Source organism: Kogia breviceps, chromosome 1 (assembly GCF_026419965.1).
Source record: "Kogia breviceps isolate mKogBre1 chromosome 1, mKogBre1 haplotype 1, whole genome shotgun sequence".
In the NCBI taxonomy this organism is placed as follows: Eukaryota; Metazoa; Chordata; class Mammalia; order Artiodactyla; family Physeteridae; genus Kogia; species Kogia breviceps.
In genome coordinates this window covers 60,880,918-60,901,152 of record NC_081310.1, presented here as the reverse complement: position 1 = coordinate 60,901,152, position 20,235 = coordinate 60,880,918, and the positions used below count along the sequence as shown (strand labels likewise).

The 20,235-nt window shown below is 39.9% G+C and overlaps 1 protein-coding gene and 1 non-coding gene across 4 annotated transcripts in view; one reads left to right on the top strand and one right to left on the bottom strand.

Annotated features, from left to right (window-relative positions):
• The window catches only part of HHAT (hedgehog acyltransferase), a 363,561-nt gene that overhangs the window by 32,447 nt on the left and 310,879 nt on the right, over positions 1-20,235 (top strand). The window lies entirely within an intron of this gene.
• LOC131747412 (U5 spliceosomal RNA) lies at positions 5,463-5,579 on the bottom strand. The gene has a single exon (XR_009332898.1). It is a non-coding gene; the product is annotated as a U5 spliceosomal RNA (small nuclear RNA).

Genomic DNA, 20,235 nt, shown 5'->3' with positions numbered 1-20,235 from the left:
AACCCGTGTGTGGCCGGGGACGGGTTGAGCCCGATGCCTTTCCAGTTCTGGCCATCTGTCTCGGTGTTTGGTGGTTTCCTTTTCTCTCGCCTAGTGTTCTTGCTAGATGTCCCAAGAATATGGAGACTTTTTAGTGGCCATGTTCCTTGCTTGATATTTCTAGATAGTAGGTTCTGAATCAAACTGACATGAATGAAGCTCCATGTTGGGTTGTATTATCACAAATTTGTTTTCCTTTTATTTTTATTTCTGATTCAAGATAGCTGTTATAATGGAAAGAGCACAGGTGTGGAGTTGGATGGACTTGAGTTCAAAATGCAGTTTGCTCCATTTTGGAAAATCATCCACCTCATTTGAGCCTTAGTTTTATGTTTTGGAATACGGGAACGGGAGGTCTCATTGTGGAGAAAGAGATGATGATAAAACACCCAGCATGTATGTGGTTGGTGCAGAAGGGATCCTCAGTCCATGCTGCTGTGGTCATTATTTTGTCCTTCCATGGATGATGACGTCCTTGCTTTAGAGCTAAGATTTGTTGATTCCCCCTGTCTGTCAAGGAGATAATGTTCTACAGAGAAACATTTAAATCTAGAAGGGGATGGATTGCTGCTGAAAGGAGCTCTCAAAAGCCTAATGCATTATGAAGAATTTTACATGTAATCAATTACTCATTTCTTTCCTGAGGACACCTCTTCCTGTGACAGTTTTGAAATTGGGGCCCACTTGTGAATGAGATGTTCTTTCAGAAGTAGAATCAGAGAGGAATTTACAGTGCCTGCCAAGAAGGTTAGAAAGAGAAGATCAGATCAGAGAAGGGAAGCTTGATCACTTAATGTCTTTGAATGTTAAGAGAGAAGAGGGCGTTTCTAAAGATACAATTTTTAGCTCCTCAGATTTTACCTATAAAGATTTTAATATTCAACTTATTTATAAATTCCTCTGTATTTTGATACTTAAAAAAAAAAACAACTCAGCAAGCTCTGTGTTGAATCCTTTAACAAATATTCATTGAGTGGCTGCTGTGTGAGAGGCTTCTAGGCTGGGTGCTGGGAGGCTGTGACCTTCCAGGCTCTGTCTTCACTGGGCCCTGAATTCGGGGGACACTGATGCTGAGACAGTGAGGTAAGCGATGCAGCTATTCACGGGGCATGCAGAAACAGAAGTTGCCTGTAACCCAGACCCACAGAAATTAGAGCTGAGGTATTGGAGAAGGATGGGTGAAGGAACAGCAGACAGAAGGGCTGGATTTGAGAGAGTCATTCAGTTTGGCTGGGAGGTTGAGTGAGAGGAAGGGATGATACAAGATAGACAGGGGCTGGATCGTAAAGGCCATTGGGTGCCGTAGGTGGAGTCTGGACTTTATTCAGAAGGCAAGGGTTGGTTACTGAAGGGGTCGGGGCCATTGCCATTTCTTCTGAGGACTCTTTGAGGAGCCTTGGGATTTCCCTGCCTTGCCCGCCTCTCCCAATCTCCCCCACTCAAGGTTTGTGCATCTCTGGAGTTAACGTCCTGGAATGTATATCTCATAATGTTCCTCGAAACCCATGCATGGCTCCCCATTTCTTACAGTATAAAGTCCAGACTCGGTGGCTGACATTCAGCCCCATTTGTCCACTGGCCCTACCTTGTTTTTAGCAGCCTCATCTCCACGTAGTAACCATGTGCTACTAAATAACAGGATCGTCTGCCATTCCCCAAGGATGCCTTGAGGTTTCCTCCCCATCATCCTCATGCAGACTGGGCATACTTCCCTGCGGCTCAAGGAACAGCCCACGTGGAACCTTTCCTGATGCCTCTCCCCCGGCTCCTCCCCCTGTTGGCATTGATTTCTCCCTCCTATGAGCTCCATTCCCAGGACTCCTCCCCGAGCCTGTGTTATAGAGCAGTTACCTGTTTTAGATGTAAGAGTATCTTTCATCCCTGCCTCACTGGAGCAGGCCTTCAGTAGTGGCGGTTGGATTAAGGTGGACATGGCTGTCTGGTTGGGCACTTATTGTGAAGGATCATCGCCCCCCTGGCAATGTTTGCTTTGTTTCACGTGTCTAAACTCTGGCAGGTTTAGAGGGTGTAGGCCTTACCTCATTTTCATTAAGCCGTAGCTCCTCAAAGATGATTCCGGTGTTCTGGTCGTGTCTGCCTTCCTCCATCTGACGGGAATAGGTGAATGTGTGGTTTGGCTGTTTGTGTGAATTTTCAGCCCATTCTTATTAACAGAGGATTGGATTTGATGCAGTTTTGCCCCTTCACAGAGGGGCTGCTCAGCAGAGGTAGAGTCTTGTGTCCTGTGCCAGCCCCTCCGGGCAGAGAGGGTGTGGGCTGAGGAGTCTCCAAATGGTTGGGCCAAGAAGCCCATAGACTAGTAATGGAGGGAAGGTTCCTGAGCACACGTTGGGCTTGATTAACATGACGAACTCCTGCTCTGAACCTGCCAGTACACTGTGTCTTGTCTAGTCTCGTCCCTGCTGGATGTCCTTCCTGATATGCAAGAGATTTGCAACTAGGTGGGGGAAAAAGTGAAGCAGTAGTGGTTTCCTGGGGAGCACAGGAAAGGGACGCTCTCTGCCTTCTGTGAAAATAGGGTCTGTAATGCAGATGGATAAGCATCAAATTTGCTTATTAGCTCAGCCACTAAGGCCCCTGCTTGGCCCTCCTCTCTCTTTCATATCTACTAACTCGTGTAAAATATTGTTTTTTTAAAAAAAATTAATTACTTAATGATTGACTGATTTTTGTCTGCGTTGGGTCTTCGTTGCTGCACGCGGGCTTTCTCTAGTTGCAGAGAGCAGGCGCTACTCTTTGTTGCGGTGCACGGGCTTCTCATTGTGGTGGCTTCTGTTGTTGCAGAGCACAGGCTCTAGTCGCGCAGGATTCAATAGTTGTGGCACATGGGCTTAGTTGCTCCGCGGCATGTGGAACCTTCCTGGACCAAGGATCGAACCTGTGTCCCCTGCATTGGCAGGCGGATTCTTAACCACTGCGCCACCAGGGAGGTCCCCCCAAATAGTGTTTATTTTGTTATAAAGTTTCTTCAAGGAGCCAGGAGAAGATAAGATGAAGTTAGAACCAAGGGTTTAGCCCTGCAGGACTAAAAAATCAGGTGTGTGTATGTGTGCACACACACGTATGGAGGGAGAGAAGAGAGAAAAAGAAACAGATTGAGAGAGAGAGAGGTTCGCCATGAATACTTAGTAAAACCTTGAGGTGATGATATAGGTTTGGAGTGGTGAGCTATTTCTCAGCCACAAGCCAGTCAGTTTACAAGTAATTCTTTGCTAATCAACTGCTTTTCTATAGGTGCTGTGGGTTAACGGAAGTAAGAAGCATAGTTTCTCTCCTCAAGAAGCTAATACTCCATATGGGAATGCCAGGCTGCCATGTGGCTTTAATAGGGATGATGCTCTAATTATTTAACAAAGGGCAGCAGCATCAGTCAAGCTGAAGAGATAGCAGGTGTACACAGCCAGGACAGCTGACCCTGTTTGTGTGTCCTGCCTGAAAATCGGCATTACATTTAACAGAGTGTTTCCATTTTTATGAGTGTCCCTGGTTGATATAGTCAAAAATTTCCAGGTGAGTTTTCCAACCTTGAAATGACCAGGGAAGGCACCCCGGAGGAGGTGGATCTGAGCTGAGCCTTGAACAGAAGGATAGTGTTTTGAACTGACCCGAGTCTGTCTGATTGTTGAATAAAAATCAAATTCTTTGGTTTTACTCTTATTAGCTTCTGGTAGTTGGAGGTGGGTAGGAGTTAAATATCTTCCTTTCCTGTAACCTCACTACCAAATGGTACATCATAGGGAAAGAATTCAGATCTGAATTCTGCCACGTGTGCAAACACTTATTATTTATTTCTTCAGTGGCAGGTACAAAATCTGCCACTGAACCTGTTCTCTGTCTTTAGGTTCTCCAACAAGCACCCTGCAGGAAGGATTCATCTGAGACTGAGGCAGTTCTGCTCTGTGGGCTGGAGCAGACACCCTGCTAGTCTGACAGGGGGAATGGAAGCTTATGAAGTAAAGGGACATAGAAGCCCAAGGGTGCTAGAAGGAGGACTGTTTTCTCTGAAGCTCTGGGTGCCTGCTCCAGGGATTCTGATGCCTCACCCTTATGAGGTTATTGGAGGCTGAGAAAATTTCTTAACCCACTGCCTATGTTGAACACCACTTCCTTCATTTGTAAATTACTTATTTCTAACATTCTTAATGCTAATAAATTCTCAGGTGCAGCTTTCAATACCAGTATTGAAATCATTTGAATTGTAGCCATGTCTGGAACTGGATTTCTGACTGGGACCCTTCAGATGCTAACTCATTCCTTCTGGAATGTGGACTCTGCATTTGGGCACTTTTATTGTCGAGAACAGTCCCTCAGGGTAGAGGGGGTTGTTTCCACAACACATCCTATGTAAGTGCTCCAACAGATAGGATTCTAAGAGGAGAAGCAGAGTTCAGCAGTGGCTTAGAGCTGAAATTTGGGGAGAGACGTGGGGGAGTGGGGAGGAGGGGAAACACTTCCTTTTCCCAGTACATTCCCTAAAAGTGGTGCCTGTCACCATTTTTTAAAAGGTTATTACCTTTTAAAATCATGACATGACAGTTGATAAGTCTCTGTTAAAAATAAATTAGAAGCAGCTGCAGGATAAAAGTGAGATCATGGGCCCGTGGGAGATGTGAAGGGTGGTGTCTTTGTGTGGGGAACTGACTGAAGCCACTCTCAGGATCACAGTATCTGCTGAAAAGTTCAAGTTGGCGAGGGTTAGTCCATTATAATTTTGCTCCTGGGTTGTATGAAGGCAGTTCTCCAGCTAAATTTGGTCACACATATGGACATTTATTAGGCAAGCACTAGAAACCAGTTCATACCAGCCTGTTTGCTGGGCTGGATGCAGTTTCAGGAAGCTCTTTGTCCTTTAGGAGCCGGTACCACTACCACGCATTGAAGGTTCCTTTCATGGCTATGACATCATGCACTGGGGATTCTGGACAACCTGGTGTCAGACCACCACATACTTTCCAACTTGTAACTGAATACAGGACCTTTGAGTGGGGCTTCAGGGCCATCACTTAGGATAAATGTTTTCAACATTTTAGATTCTTCATTATATAAGGGAGGGAAGGGGAATGGTTCAGTTGTTCTAGCCAATGTTTCTGACATGAGTGGTAACTGGCAAGTCACGACTTCATCAGTGGAAATTCATTTTTGACATAAATTTATGACATTTTACTAGAACAGTTCAGGCAGAAAACCAATAAAACTTTAGTCTATAAGCTTCTTACTTATAATACTAAACTGTGTAGGTTAATCAGAGCAGTTCAAGTAGAAAGCCAATAAAACCATAGCCTATAAGCTTCTTACTTATAGTACTAAACTTTGTAGGTTAAGAGAAATACTGGCGTGTTAAAAACGGCAGGAAGATGGGTTATTTCACAAAAATCATGCCTTTTATTACAACATCAGACACTAGTCATGCCAAAGTAAGGTCTTAAAAAATTTGTTGAACACTCAGACTTAGTACTCTTCATGGAAATCTTTAGTAAATAGGTGAAAGACTTATTCTATCTGGAGAGAAATCAGAGTGTAATACTGGCTTACTAAGCTCATTTCTCCAGTAACCGCAGATCCTACTTCACTGATGGTGGCTCTTTATCCCCAAGGGCACTTCCTGCTTAAAGTTTGTACAAGGAATTTTGTAAGCAAACTTCTCATAGTTAGAAATGTTGAGTTGAAAGGAATATTCTTTTAAACTTGAAAGGATTGTACTCTATGCAGGGTACTGTGGGTATGCAAATGAGAAGTCTGACTCATCAACTCTGAGATTCTGCAAATACCATAGTATTCCTAGCATGCCTCAGGAACCACCATTAGGGGGCGAAGCAGAGGTCTACGTGGCTGGGCTTTAAACCCCGTCCTGGTTCAACCACGGAAACTGCAGTTTTTGTATGTGGACTTTGAGTGTGGTTCTATTCCTTTCCTTTCACTAACCACCAACACAATTAAAATACAGAACCAGAAAGAACTCCCTTTCTGCCTCTTTCTAGTCACACCCATCCTGCTCTCACCATCCCTAACCCATGGAAGCCACAGTTTTGTTTTTCCATCTCATGATTTTGTCATTTGAGAATGTTATATAAATGAAGTCATACAGTATTATAAGCTTTTGAGACTGGCTCCCTCCCCCGCCCCCAGCTTAAAGCCCTTGGGATTCATACAAGTTGTGTGTATCAGTAATTTATTCCTTTTCTTTGCAGGGTATTAGTTAATGATATGGATGGACCGCAGTTTGTTTAACCATTTGACACGTGAAGGACATTTCGGTTGTTTCCAGTTTTTGGCTATTATAAATAAATCTGATGTGAATATTTGTGTACAGGTTTTCGTGTGAACTTAAGTTTTATTTTCTCAGGGATAAATACCCAGGTGTTTGATTGCTGGATTGTATGATAAGTACATGTTTGGTTTTATGAAAAACTGTATGAACTGTTTTCCAAAATGGCTCTACCATTTCACATTCCCACCAAAAAATGTATGAGATACTCAGTTTCTCTGCACACTTGCTAGCATCTGGCCTTATTAACATTTTAAATTTCAGCTGTTCTGTTAGGTGGGTAGTGATATCTCATCATGGTTTTAATTTGCATTTCCCTAATAGTTAAAAATGTTGAACATATTTTCATGTGCTTATTTGTCATCTCTGTATACTCTTTAGTGAAATTCTGTTCATATCTTTTGCCCATTTTTACTTGGATTGTCTGGTTTATTTTTACTGTTGAGTTCAGAGAGTTCTCTGTATAGTCTAGATACTACTGCTTTGTCAGGTAGGTGGTTTGCAAATATTATTTCTCAGGCAGTAGCTTGACTTTTCATCCTCTTGGTAGGGTCTTTCACAGAAATCCAGTTTATTAATGTTTTTTTCTCTTAAGAACTGTGCTTTTGGTGTCATGTCTAAGTACTCTTGGCCTAGTTTTATGACCCAAAGATTTTTTTTTTTTCCCCCACAAAGTTTCCCAGTTTTGCATTTTACCTTTAAGTTTGTGATCCCTTTTGGGTTAATTTTTGTGTTAATTTAGGTAGAGATTTATTATTATTATTATTTTGCTTATGCATGTCCAGCACCTTTTGTTGAAAAGACTGTCTTCCTCTATTGAATTATTTCACACCTTTGTCATAAATCAGTTGGCCAAACTTGTGTGGCTCTATTTCTGTGTTTTCATTTCTGTTCCATTGATATATGTATCTGTCTTTACACTAATGCCACATTTTCTTGATTACTGGTGAGTCTTAAAATCAAGTAATGTAATCTAGCTTTATTCTGTTTTTCAAACTTGTTTTAACTCATTTAGTTCCTTTGCCTTTCCAAATATGCTTTAGAATAAGCTTTTTTATATCTACAAGACTTTTTGCTGGGATTTTGATAGAATTCTGTTAAATTTATAGGTCAATTTGGATAATTAATGTCTTCACCATGTTGAGTTTTCCAATCCATGAACACAGTGTGTCTTTAGATTTATTTACATCTTTTCCGATTTATTTCATTAGTAGTTTGTTTTTAGGAGACAAATTCTATACATGTTTTGTTACATTTATGCCTAAGTATTTTATTTTTTGAGTGATTATAAATGGTTTTACATTTTAAAATTCAATTTTCACATGTTTATTGCTAGTATGTAGAAGTACAGTTGGCTTTTATATGTTGACCTTATATCCTATGGCTTTTCTGAGCTCATTTATTCCTTATTGGAAGGTTATTTTTCCTTTCTTCTTGGACAGACTTGTTGAGTTTTTCTGTGTAAACAATCATGTCACCTGCAAATTGGGACATTTTCATGTCTTCCTTTTCAATCTATATGACTCTTATTTTCTTTTCTTATTGTGCTGGCTAGGATTTCTAGTATTATGTTGAATAAGAGTTATGAGAGTGTACATACATCCTTGTCTTTTTCCCAGTCTTAACCATTAACATCAGTCATTCACCATTAAGTATGATGTTTCTGTAGGTTTTTCTGTAGATGTTCTTTATCAAGGTGAGGAAGTTTCCCTCTATTCCTAGTTTTCTGAGAATTTTTATGAAGCAGTATTGAATTTTTTAGATGATTTTTCTGCATCAGTTGATATGATGATGCTATTTTTCTTCTTTAATTAAGAAAGAAAATGTTAATATGTTGGATTACTCTGATTGATTTTTGAGTATTGAACCAGCCTTGCATCCCTGGGATAAACTCCACTTGGTCATGGTGTATACTTTTTTTATATATGTAGCTGGACTACACTTGCTGATATTCTGCAGAGATTTTTCTTGTCTCTGTTCATGAGGGATATTAGACTGTAGTTCTCTCTCTATATACTGTCTGTGTCTGATTTTTTTTGACTGATTATATATGGTCTTGTATCTTTAATTTCAGATTTCATGTGTTTGTTACTAGACTTAGAAAATGAGTTGGGCAGTATCTCCCCTATTACAGAGACGTTCTTCAGGTGTCAGGTAGAATTCTTTAGTGAAACCATGTGGGACTGGAGATTTCTTTTTAGGTATTTTAAAATTATGAATTCAATTTGTTTGATGGTTAAAATGATATATATATATTTTAATATTTGAATTTTAATTTTTATACAGCAGGTTCTTATTAGTCATCAATTTTATACACATCAGTGTATACATGTCAATCCCAATTGCCCAATTCAGCACACCACCAGCCCCAACCCCCGCTGCTTTCCCCCCTTGGTGTCCATACGTTTGTCCTCTACATCTGTGTCTCAATTTCTGCCTTGCAAACCTGTTCATATGTACCATTTTTCCAGGTTCCTCATGTATGCATTAATATACGATATTTGTTTTTCTCTTTCTGACTTACTTTTCTCTGTATGACCGTCTCTAGATCCATCCATGTCTCAACAAATGACCCAATTTCGTTCCTTTTTATGGCTGAGTAATATTACATTGTATATATGTACCACATCTTCTTTATCCATTTGTCTGTCGATGGGCATTTAGGTTGCTTCCATGACCCGGCTATTGTAAATAGTGCTGCAATGAACATTGGGGTGCATGTGTCTTTTTGAATTATGGTTTTCTCTGGGTATATGCCCAGTAGTGGGATTGCTGGGTCATATGGTAATTCTATTTTTAGTTTTTTAAGGAACCTCCATACTGTTCTCCATAGTGGCTGTATCAATTTACATTCCCACCAACAGTGCAAGAGGGGTCCCTTTTCTCCACACCCTCTTGTAGATTTTCTGATGATGCCCATTCTAACTGGTGTGAGGTGATACCTCATTGTAGTTTTGATTTGCATTTCTCTAATAATTAGTGATGTTGAGCAGCTTGTCATGTGCTTCTTGACCATCGGTATGTCTTCTTTGGAGAAATGTCTATTTAGGTCTTCTGCCCATTTTTGGATTGGGTTGTTTGTTTTTTTAATATTGAGCTGCATGAGCAGTTTCTATATTTATGAGATTAATCCTTTGTCCGTTGATTCATTTGCAAATATTTTCTCCCATTCTGAGGGTTGTCCTTTTGTCTTGTTTATGGTTTCCTTTGCTGTGCAAAAGCTTTGAAGTTTCATTAGGTCCCATTTGTTTATTCTTGTTTTTATTTCCATTACTCTAGGAGGTGGATCAAAGATCTTGCTGTGATTTATGTCAGAGAGTGTTCTTCCTATGTTTTCCTCTAAGAGTTTTATAGTGTCCGGTCTTACATTTAGATCCCTAATCCATTTTGAATTTATTTTTGTGTATGGTGTTAGGGAGTGTTCTAATTTCATTCTTTTACATGTAGCTGTCCAGTTTTCCCAGCATCACTTATTGAAGAGGCTGTCTTTTCTCCATTGTATATCCTTGCCTCCTTTGTCATAGATTAGTTGACCATAGGTGTGTGGGTTTATCTCTGGACTTTCTATCCTGTTCCATTGGTCTATATTTCTGTTTTTGTGCCAGTACCATATTGTCTTGATTACTACAGCTTTGTAGTATAGTCTGAAGTCAGGGAGTCTGATTCCTCCAGCTCCATTTTTTCCCTCAAGACTGCTTTGGCAATTTGGGGTCTTTGTGTCTCTATACAAATTTTAAGATTTTTTGTTCTAGTTCTGTAAAAAAATGCCATTGGTAATTTGATAGGGATTGCATTGAATCTGTAGATTGCTTTGGGTAGTATAGTCATTTTCACAATATTGATTCTTCCAATCAAAGAACATGGTATATCTCTCCATCTGTTTGTACCATCTTTAATTTCTTTCATCAGTATCTTATAGTTTTCTGCATACAGGTCTTTTGTCTCCCTAGGTAGGTTTATTCCTAGGTATTTTATTGTTTTTGTTGCAGTGACAAATGGGAGTGTTCCGTTAATTTCTCTTTGAGATTTTTCATCATTAGTGTATAGGAATGCAAGAGATTTCTGTGCATTAATTTTGTATTGTGCAACTTTACCAAATTCATTGATTAGCTCTACTAGTTTTCTGATGGTATGTTTAGGATTCTCTACGTATATTACCATGTCATCTGCAAACAGTGACAGTTTTACTTCTTCTTTTCCAATTTGTATTCCTTTTATTTCTTTTTCTTGTCTGATTGCCATGGCTAGGACTTCCAAAACTATGTTGAATAATAGTGGTGAGAGTGGACATCCTTGTCTTGTTCCTGATCTTAGAGGAAATGCTTTCAGGTTTTCACCATTGAGAATGATGTTTGCTGTGGGTTTGTCCTATATGGCCTTTATTATGTTGAGGTAGGTTCCCTCTATGCCCACTTTCTGGAGAGTTTTTATCATAAATGGGTGTTACATTTTGTCAAAAGCTTTCTCTGTATCTATTGAGATGATCATATGGTTTTTATTCATCAGTTTGTTAATATTGTGTATCACGTTGATATGCATATATTGAAGAATCCTTGCATCGCTGGGATAAATCCCACTTGATAATGGTGTATGATCCTTTTAATGTGTTGTTGGATTCTGTTTGCTAGTATTTTGTTGAGGATTTTTGCATCGATATTCATCAGTGATATTGGTCTGTGATTTTCTTTTTTGTAGTATCTTTGTCTGCTTTTGGTACCAGGGTGATGGTGGCCTCATAGAATGAGTTTGGGAGTGTTCCTTCCTCTGCAGTTTTTCAGAAGAGTTTGAGAAGGATGGGTGTTAGCTCTTCTCTAAATGTTTGATAGAATTCACCTGTGAAGCCATCTGGTCCTGGACTTTTGTTTGTTGTAAGATTTTTAATCACAGTTTCAATTTCATTACTTGTGATTGGTCTGTTCATATTTTCTATTTCTTCCTGGTTCAGTCTTGGAAGGTTATACCTTTCTAAGAATTTGTCCATTTCTTCCAGGTTATCCATTTTATTGGCATAGAGTCGCTTATATTAGTCTCTTAGGATGCTTTGTATTTCTGCAGTGTCTGTTGTAACTTCTTTTTCATTTCTAATTTTATTGATTTGAGTCCTCTCCTTCTTTTTCTTGATGAGTCTGGCTAATGGTTTATCAATTTTGTTTATCTTCTTGAAGAACCAGCTTTTAGTTTTATTGATCTTTGCTATTGTTTTCTTTGCTTCTATTTCATTTATTTCTGCTCTGATCTTTATGATTTCTTTACTTCTGCTAACTTTGGGTTTTGTTTATTCTTCTTTCTCTAGTTCCTTTAGATGTAAGGTTTGATTGTTTATTTGAGATGTTTGTTATTCCTTGAGATACGCTTGTATAGCTATAAACTTCCCTCTTAGAATTGCTTTTGTTGCATACCATAGCTTTTGGATCATCGTGTTTTCATTGTCATTTGTCTCTAGGTATTTTTTGATTTCCTGTTTGATTTCGTCAGTGATCTCTTGGTTATTTAGTAACATATTATTTAGCTTCCATGTGTTTGTGTTTTTTACGTTTTTTTCCCTGTAATTGTTTCTAATCTCAAAGCATTGTGGTCAGAAAATATGCTTGATATGATTTCAATTTTCTTAAATTTACTGAGGCTTGATTTGTGATCCAAGATGTGATGTATCCTGGAGGATGTTCCATGCGCACTTGAGAAGAAAATGTAATCTGCTGTTTCTGGATGCAACGTCCTATAAATATCAATTAAATCTGTCTGGTCTATTGTGTTATTTAAAGCTTCTGTTTCCTTATTTGTTTTCATTTTGGATGATCTGTCCATTGGTGTAAGTGAGGTGTTAAAATCCCCCACTATTATTGTGTTACTGTTGGTTTCCTCTTTTGTAGCTGTTAGCAGTTGCCTTATGTATTGAGGTGCTCCTATGTTGGGTGCATATATGTTTATAATTGTTATATCTTCTTCTTTTTTTTTTTTTTTTTTTTTGTGGTATGCGGGCCTCTCACTGCTGTGGCCTCTCCCGTTGCGGGGCACAGGCTCCGGACGCGCAGGCTCAGCGGCCATGGCTCACGGGCCCAGCTGCTCCGCGGCATGTGGGATCTTCCCGGACCGGGGCACGAACCCGTATCCCCTGCATCGGCAGGCGGACTCCCAACCACTGCGCCACCAGGGAAGCCCTATATCTTCTTCTTGGATTGATTCCCTCGATCATTCTGTAGTGTCCTTCCTTGTCTCTTATAACATTCTTTATTTTAAAGTCTATTTTATGTGATATGAGTATTGCTACTCCAGCTTTCTTTTGATTTCCGTTTGCATGGAATACCTTTTTCCATACCCTCACTTTCAGTTTGTATGTGTCCTTAGGTCTGAAGTGGATCTCTTGTAGACAACATATATATGGGCCTTGTTTTTGTATCCATTCAGCAAGCCTGTGTCTTTTGATTGGAGCATTTAATCCACTCACGTTTAAGGTAATTATCGATATGTATGTTCCTGTTAACCATTTTCTTAATTGTTTTGGGTTTGTTTTTGTAGGTCCTTTTCTTCTGTTGCGTTTCCCACTTAGAGATGTATCTTTAGCATTTGTTGTAGAGCTGGTTTGGTGATGCTGAATTCTCTTAGCTTTTGCTTGTCTGTAAAGCTTTTTATTTCTCCATCGAATCTGAATGAGATCCTTGCCAGGTAGAGTAATCTTGGTTGTAGGTTCTTCCCTTTCATCGCTTTAAGTATATCATGCCACTCCCTTCTGTCTTGTAGAGTTTCTGCTGAGAAATCAGCTGTTAACCTTATGGGAGTTCCCTTGTATGTTATTTGTCATTTTTCCCTTGCTGCTTTCAATAATTTTTCTTTGTCTTTAATTTTTGCCAATTTGATTACTATGTGTCTCGGTGTGTTTCTCCTTGGGTTTATCCTGTATGGGACTGTCTGTGCTTCCTGCACTTGGGTGGCTTTTTCTTTTCCCATGTTAGGGAAGTTGTCGACTGTAATCTCTTTGAATATTTTCTTGGGTCCTTTCTCTCTCTCTTCTCCTTCTGGGACCCCTATAATGCGAATGTTGTTGTGTTTAATGTTGTCCCAGAGGTCTCTTAGGCTGTCTTCATTTCTTTTCATTCTTTTTTCTTTATTCTGTTCCGCAGCCATGAATTCTACTCTTCTGTCTTCCAGGTCCCATATCCGTTCTTCTACCTCAGTTATTCTGCTATTGATTTCTTTGAGTGTAGTTTTCATTTCATTTATGTATTGTTCATCTGTGTTTGTTTGTTCTTTAATTCTTCTAGGTCTTTGTTAAACATTTCTTACATCTTCTTGATCTTTGCCTCCATTCTTTTTCTGAGGTCCTGGAACATCTTCACTATTATTTTTCTGAATTCTTTTTCTGGAAGGTTGCCTATCTCCACTTCATTTAGTTGTGTTTCTGGGGTTTTATCTTGTTCCTTCATCTGGCACATAGCCCACTGCCTTTTCATCTTGTCTCTCTTTCTGTGGATGTGGTTTTTGTTCCACAGGCTGCAGGATTTTAGTTCTTCTTGCTTCTGCTGTCTGCCTTCTGGTGGATGAGGCTATCTAAGGGGCTTGTGCAAGTTTCCTGATGGGAGGGACTGGTGGTGGGTAGAGCTGACTTTCTCTCGTGGGCAGAGCTCAGTAAAACTTCAATCTGCTTGTCTGCTGATGGGTGGGGCTGGGTTCCCTCTCTGTTGGTTGTTTGGCCTGAGGCAACCCAACACTGGAGACTACCTGGGCTCTTTCATGGGGCTAATGGCGGACTCTGGGAGGGCTCACGCTAAGGAGTACTTCCCAGAACTTCTGCTGCCTGTGTCCTTGTCCCCATGGTGAGCCACAGCCTCACCCTGCTTCTGCAGGAGACTCTCCAACGCTAGCAGGTAGGTCTGGTTCAGTCTCCACCGGGGTCACTGCTCCTTCTCCTGTGTCCTGATGCACATAGTACTTTGTGTGTGCCCTCCAAGAGTGGAGTCTCTGTTTCCCCCAGTCCTGTTGAAGTCCTGCATTCAAATCCCACTGGTCTTCACAGTCTGATTCTCTAGGAATTCCTCCTGCCGTTGCCAGACCCCCAGGTTGGGAAGCCTGACGTGGGGCCAGAACCTTCACTCCAGTGGGTGGAGTTCTGTGGTTTAAGTGTTCTCCAGTCTGTGAGTCATGCACCCAGTGGTTATAGGATTTGATTTTACTGTGATTGTGCCCCTCCTACTGTCTCACTGTGGCTTCTCCTTTGTCTTTGGATATGGGGTATCTTTTTTGGTGAGTTCCAGTGTCTTCCTGTTGATGATTGTCCAGCAGCTGGTTGTGATTCTCATGTTCTCACAATAGGGAGTGAGAGCACGTCCTTCTACTCCACCATCTTGGTTCAGGGCCTGCCCTGTGATTTGTCTGAGAGGGGCTGAGAAACTTAGGGAGGCCAAAATGATATATTTTTATTGGGTGAATTTTGGTAGTTTGTGCTTTTTGAGGAATTAGGCCATTTAATCTAAGTTGTCAAATTTATGTATATAGAGTTTTTCTCAGTATGCCTTATTATCCTCATAATGTCTGTGGACTTTGTAGTGATATCCCCCTTTTTATTCCTGATTTTGGTAATTTGGGTCATCTTTATTTTTTGCTTGTTTTCTGGAAATTTGTGAGTGTATTGATTTTTACGGAGAACCAGCTTTTTGTTTCATGAGGTTTCTCTGTTTTTGTGTTTTTGATTTCATTGATTTCTGCTCTTTCTGTCCTTCTTCTTTCTTGCTCTTTGTTTGTTTTGCTTCTCATTTTTTAGTTTCTTGTGGTGGTAGCTTAGAGTTTTGAGATTTTTACTCTAATGTAACTGTTAAGTGTTTTGTATTTTCTTCAGCACTGCTTTAGCTATACATTTTGATAAATTGTCTTTTCAGTTTTTAAAATATTAATTAATTTTTGGCTGCGTTGTGTCTTCGTTGCTGCGTGGGGGCTTTCTCTAGTGGTGGCGAGCGGGGTCTACTTTCCGTTGTGGTGCGCGGGCTTCTCATTGCGGTGGCTTCTCTTTGTTGCAGAGCATGGCTCTAGGTGTGTGGCCTTCAGTAGTTGTGGCATGCAGGCTCAGTAGTTGCTCCACGACATGTGGAATCTTCCCAGGCTAAGGCTCAAACCTCTGTCCCTTGTATTGGCAGGTGGATTCTTAACCATTGCGCCATCAGGGAAGTCCCTGTCTTTTCATTTTTATTCAGTTCTATTTATTTTTTATTTCCCTCAAGACTTCCTCTTTGACTCGTGTTATTTAGAAATGTGTTTGGAGAGTTTCCTATTATCTTTCTGATACTGATTTCTAGATTGATTACATTGTTGTCAGAGAATACACTGTATGATAAAATTCTTTTAAATTTGTTGGGATTCGTTTTATGGCCCAGGATATAGTCTATCTTAATGAATGTTCCATGGGTACTTGAAAAGAATGTGTATTCTGATGTTGTTGAATGGCATGTTCTACAAATGTTAATTAGATCCTTTTGGTTGGTAGTGGTAAGTTTTTTTGTATCCTTAATGATTTTCTGTCTGGTAATTTTATCAGTTGCTGAGAAAGAGGTGTTAAAGTCTCCAACTATAGTTGTGGATTTGTCTATTTTTATCTGTTCTATCAGTTTTTACTTCATATGTTTTACAGCTCTGTTGTTTGGTGCATATACATTTAGGTTTGTTATGTCTTCTTGATGGATTGACTGTTTTATCATAACTTAATGATCCTTTCTGATGCTGGTGATTTTCTTTCACTGAAATCTACTTTATCTGATATGTTGTTTGGTGCATATACATTTAGGTTTGTTATGTCTTCTTGATGGATTGACTGTTTTATCATAACTTAATGATCCTTTCTGATGCTGGTGCTTTTCTTTCACTGAAATCTACTTTATCTGATATTAATATAGTCACTACTGCTTTCTTTTGATTAATATTTGTAGGCCATATCCTTTTCTAGACTTTTATTTTCAGCCTACCTATATCGTTATTTTGGAGTGAATTTCTTGTAGATGGCATAGAGTTGAATTGCTTCTTAAAAGTCCATTCTGCCAATCTCTGTCTTTTAATTGGTATATTTAATTTGATTGGGTTCAGATTCTTGAATCTTTAGGTTTATTCCTTTTGCAAATTTGGGAAATTTTTATTTCTTTGAATATTTTTTCATCCCCACATTTTTCTCCTTTCTTTCTAGGATTCCAATGACACAAATGTTAGACCTTTTATAACTGTGTTACAGGTCCCTGAGGCTCTGTTTATTTTTTTCAGCCTATTTTTTTCCTCTGTTATTCAGACTGTGTATTATCTGTTGACATATCTTTAGGCTCAATGTTTCTTTCCTCTGTAATCTACCTCTGCTATTAAGTCTATCCAATGAGTTATTTTATTTTATTTATTTCTCAAGTCCTGAGGTCCCTAGCCAGTCTGCCTTCTTCTTTCCATCTTTCAGAATCATCTTATGTTTGTTTTATAATTACATCCAGGGTTTTTAGCTGTCCTTAGTGGGAGGGTTAGGGAGAAATGTGTTCATTGTATCTTGACTGGAACTAGAAGTCTCTGTGTTGAAGTATTTAAAATAAGTTCAGACATGATAAAAAAAGATAAGTCATTTTAATAACAAATAAGTTTCTGCAGAGGATGGCTGAGGTAATGCACTGTGGGGGAATGGTTGGTGGAGATGTGCCCGGAAGATGTGGTAAGCCTTGGATCTTGTTCTTGTTTGTCTCCATTCCCAGCCTTGGAGGTATCTCAGCTACTGTGATGGCTGACAGTTCTAAAGGATGCTTTGGGAGGGAAAGGTATAGAAAACCTCCCTTCTCCTGTGTGTTTCTCCTTTACTCTCATACTACTACCACACTTACAGTACTTCTGACACCAGCTGTGTGTGCAGTTTCCCCACACCAAGCAGTTCTGCAAAACAGCTGGGTGTTCTACAGTTTAACTCAATTCTGACACTACCTGGAGATAGCATCACATCCCACAGGTTAAGGGCTCAACCCCACAAGACTGCTCCCCCTACCTCCCTTAAGATGCCAACTGCAAGTCTGGTTTGTTACCTGTGTTTCTGACCAACTGGTTTTAAATTGGAGCTTCCCACCACCCCTTCCTCGGGTTCAGTTAATTTGCTAGAGCAGCTCACAGAACTCAGGAAAACAGTTAGCTTACTGTTTACTGGTTTATTATAAAAGGATATAATAAAGGATACAGGTGATCATCCAGATGGAAGAAATGCATAGGGCAGGGTATGTGGGAAGGGGCATGGAGTTTTCATGCTCTCTCCAAGAGCGTCACTCTCCCAGTACCTCTATGTGTTCACCAGTCCGGAAGATCTCTGAACCCTGTCCTTTTGGAATTTTTATGGAGGCTTCCTCATGTAGGCAGGATCGATTATTAACTTCATTTCTAGGCCTTCTCCCTTCTCTGGACAATGGGGAGTGGGGCTGAAAAATTCCAAGCTTCTAATCCCGGCTTGGTCTTTCTGGTGACCAACCTGCATCCAGTAACCCACTAAAAGTCACCTTATTAGAACAAAAGACACTGCTGTTACTCAGGAAATTCCAGGGGATTTAGAAGCTTTGTGTCAGGAACCAGGGTCAAAGACCAAATATTCAAACAAAAGGTGTTCCTAGTGCTCTTATCACAGGAAATTACAAGGTTTCAGAAGTTCTGTGCTAGGCACGGTGGGCAGTCAACAATATACATTTTCTGTTATTTCACAGGGAGGTCTCTCTCTGAGGGCTTGGGCAGCCAGCTAGTGGGCAAAGGGGACAGATTGAAAAGATACACGGGAGAATCCTTCCACATACTCTGATTGCTCACTTTCCTGGTCTTTCATGCAGTGTGTAAAATCCAAGGACAGAAATGGTATGTGGGATTATGAAAAGCTCCCCTCCTCCCCCCTAGAAGGATGGCAAAAATGTCAGTTTTTCCTTTTTCTCTCTTATATTATTCTTATCTTTTTTAATTGGCCTTCCGCGCTGGGGACCTTCAACATTTTGGGATTCCATCTGGAGTTGCAGTTTGCTAGTATTTGCCCACCACAGAGACGTTACATGTTGATGAGTTTTTTTGAATATGTGAAGACTTCCTAAGAAGAAAGCAAATTCTCTGAACGTGAGGGCCATTTTAGGGGCCATGGCTCCCAAAGGACTGGGGATCATTTTTTGTCTCCATGTTACTGTGACTTTGTCTTTTTGGTGTTCTGGAGGAGTGACACTAATGAGATGCATGATTTATTAGCATAGTTTGTAGCTGGGAAATCTTATGAGCTTGTATAACTTGCTGTCTAGCCATCCCATTCTATTACTTTTTTTTTTTTTTTTTTTTTTTTGGTCATGACCCCTAACGTATTTAGCAGCTTTATTAATTGTTTATAGCTCACTTCTCCACATACCTTATAGGAAATATGGTTAGTGTTTTAACAGCTTGACAGATATGGAGACTATAATATAGTTTTTGTGCCTTTGATTTCATAGCAGAATTTAATATTTCTTTAAAAAAATTGATTCTTTGTTAGCTTTAGGAAGAAAGGGAGAAATATGGAATAGACAAAGTACGGAGAGAGAATCTATATATGTTTGATCACGTATATCGCACATATCTTGAATAATCTGGAGCAACTTCTAGAGAGCAGGGAGGTAGAGATATAGCCCAAGGATGTTACTGAGTTCGGGTTGGCAGTTGGGTTGAAGAGATTCAAAGAATCCACCCACATTAATTAGGTCCCCTTGATGAATTACGTCATTTTGAGAGGTTTTCTCTTTCCTTCTTGTGCAGAACACCTCCCACCCCCATTATACCCTGGACCTATTTGCAAGGCTTAGATCCTGAGGGCCAGTTAAGAGACTGGATGGTACATGTTAAACAGTACTGTTGTTACCGAGTCCAAGCTTGCTCTTCTTGCCGCACAACAGGCCAATAAATTGGGAGATGAGGCGTTGAGGCAAGGAATAGCGGCAGACTGAGAAGATGGCGGACTAGGGTCCCCCAAAAACCATCTTATGTGGTCTGGATGACAGTTTCTTTTATAGAACAGAAGGGGAGGAGGTGAGGAAGTACAGTAAAAAGGCCATTTATCTTGCAAAATAGGACAGGATGTTCTGCAGCCATTCACAGGTGGGCAGGGTCAGAATGTCTCTCTGTGAGCTGAACAAAGACCTTTTAGTTTAGCAGGCAGAGGGGCAGGGTTCCCTGTGGCAGGCCATTATGTATGCTTACAGCCATAGACAGTGATTATAATAACAAAAGCAGTGAAAAGCAAAGGTTAAAGTAAAAGAAGCAGATCCAACATGGAGTCAGAATTGGCTCTCCCCTGTTGCACTGTTTGCACTAGTCCTGTTGATGGCGTCCGCACCCTTGTGAGCACCTTCTTTACCTGGGCAGGATGGTAAAGACGTTTAAGCAGAGACTTGTTATTTACAGAAAAAAAAAAAGTTTTGTTAGTGAAAATATTTTATCTTTGAGGAAATGTTCGGGAAAGAGTGTGGTCTGTGGAAATTGTGAGCAGTAAAATAATTTAGTTCAAATTATTTTAGGAATAGCAAAGCATCTGTTGAAAGATAAAGAAAACTCTTCCAATAATTGCTAAATGAATCATTAGCCTGAGTTCATCCAGAGAGCAGTGCCGCTTCTGTGCAGAATCCCTGCAAATTAGTCATCTTTTTTTTTCCTTCCCCTTTGGAGAATTATAGACCATTAAGGTGAGCTTGCTGCCTTTGAATGTGTAGGGGAACATTTCTGGATTCAAGTGTCTTATAAAGGTGTTCTCTATTCATAGATAAGTTTTGCTCAGTGTGTTTGGGAATTAGGTATGGTCTCAAAGTAAATAATATGCACAAATGCTGTTTAGGAAATAGATGTGCAGAAGTGTTTAGTGTTTCTGTTGTATTGCTTTTTTTTTTTTTTTTTTCCAAAATTTTGGATATGAGGTAAGGAAAACAGTA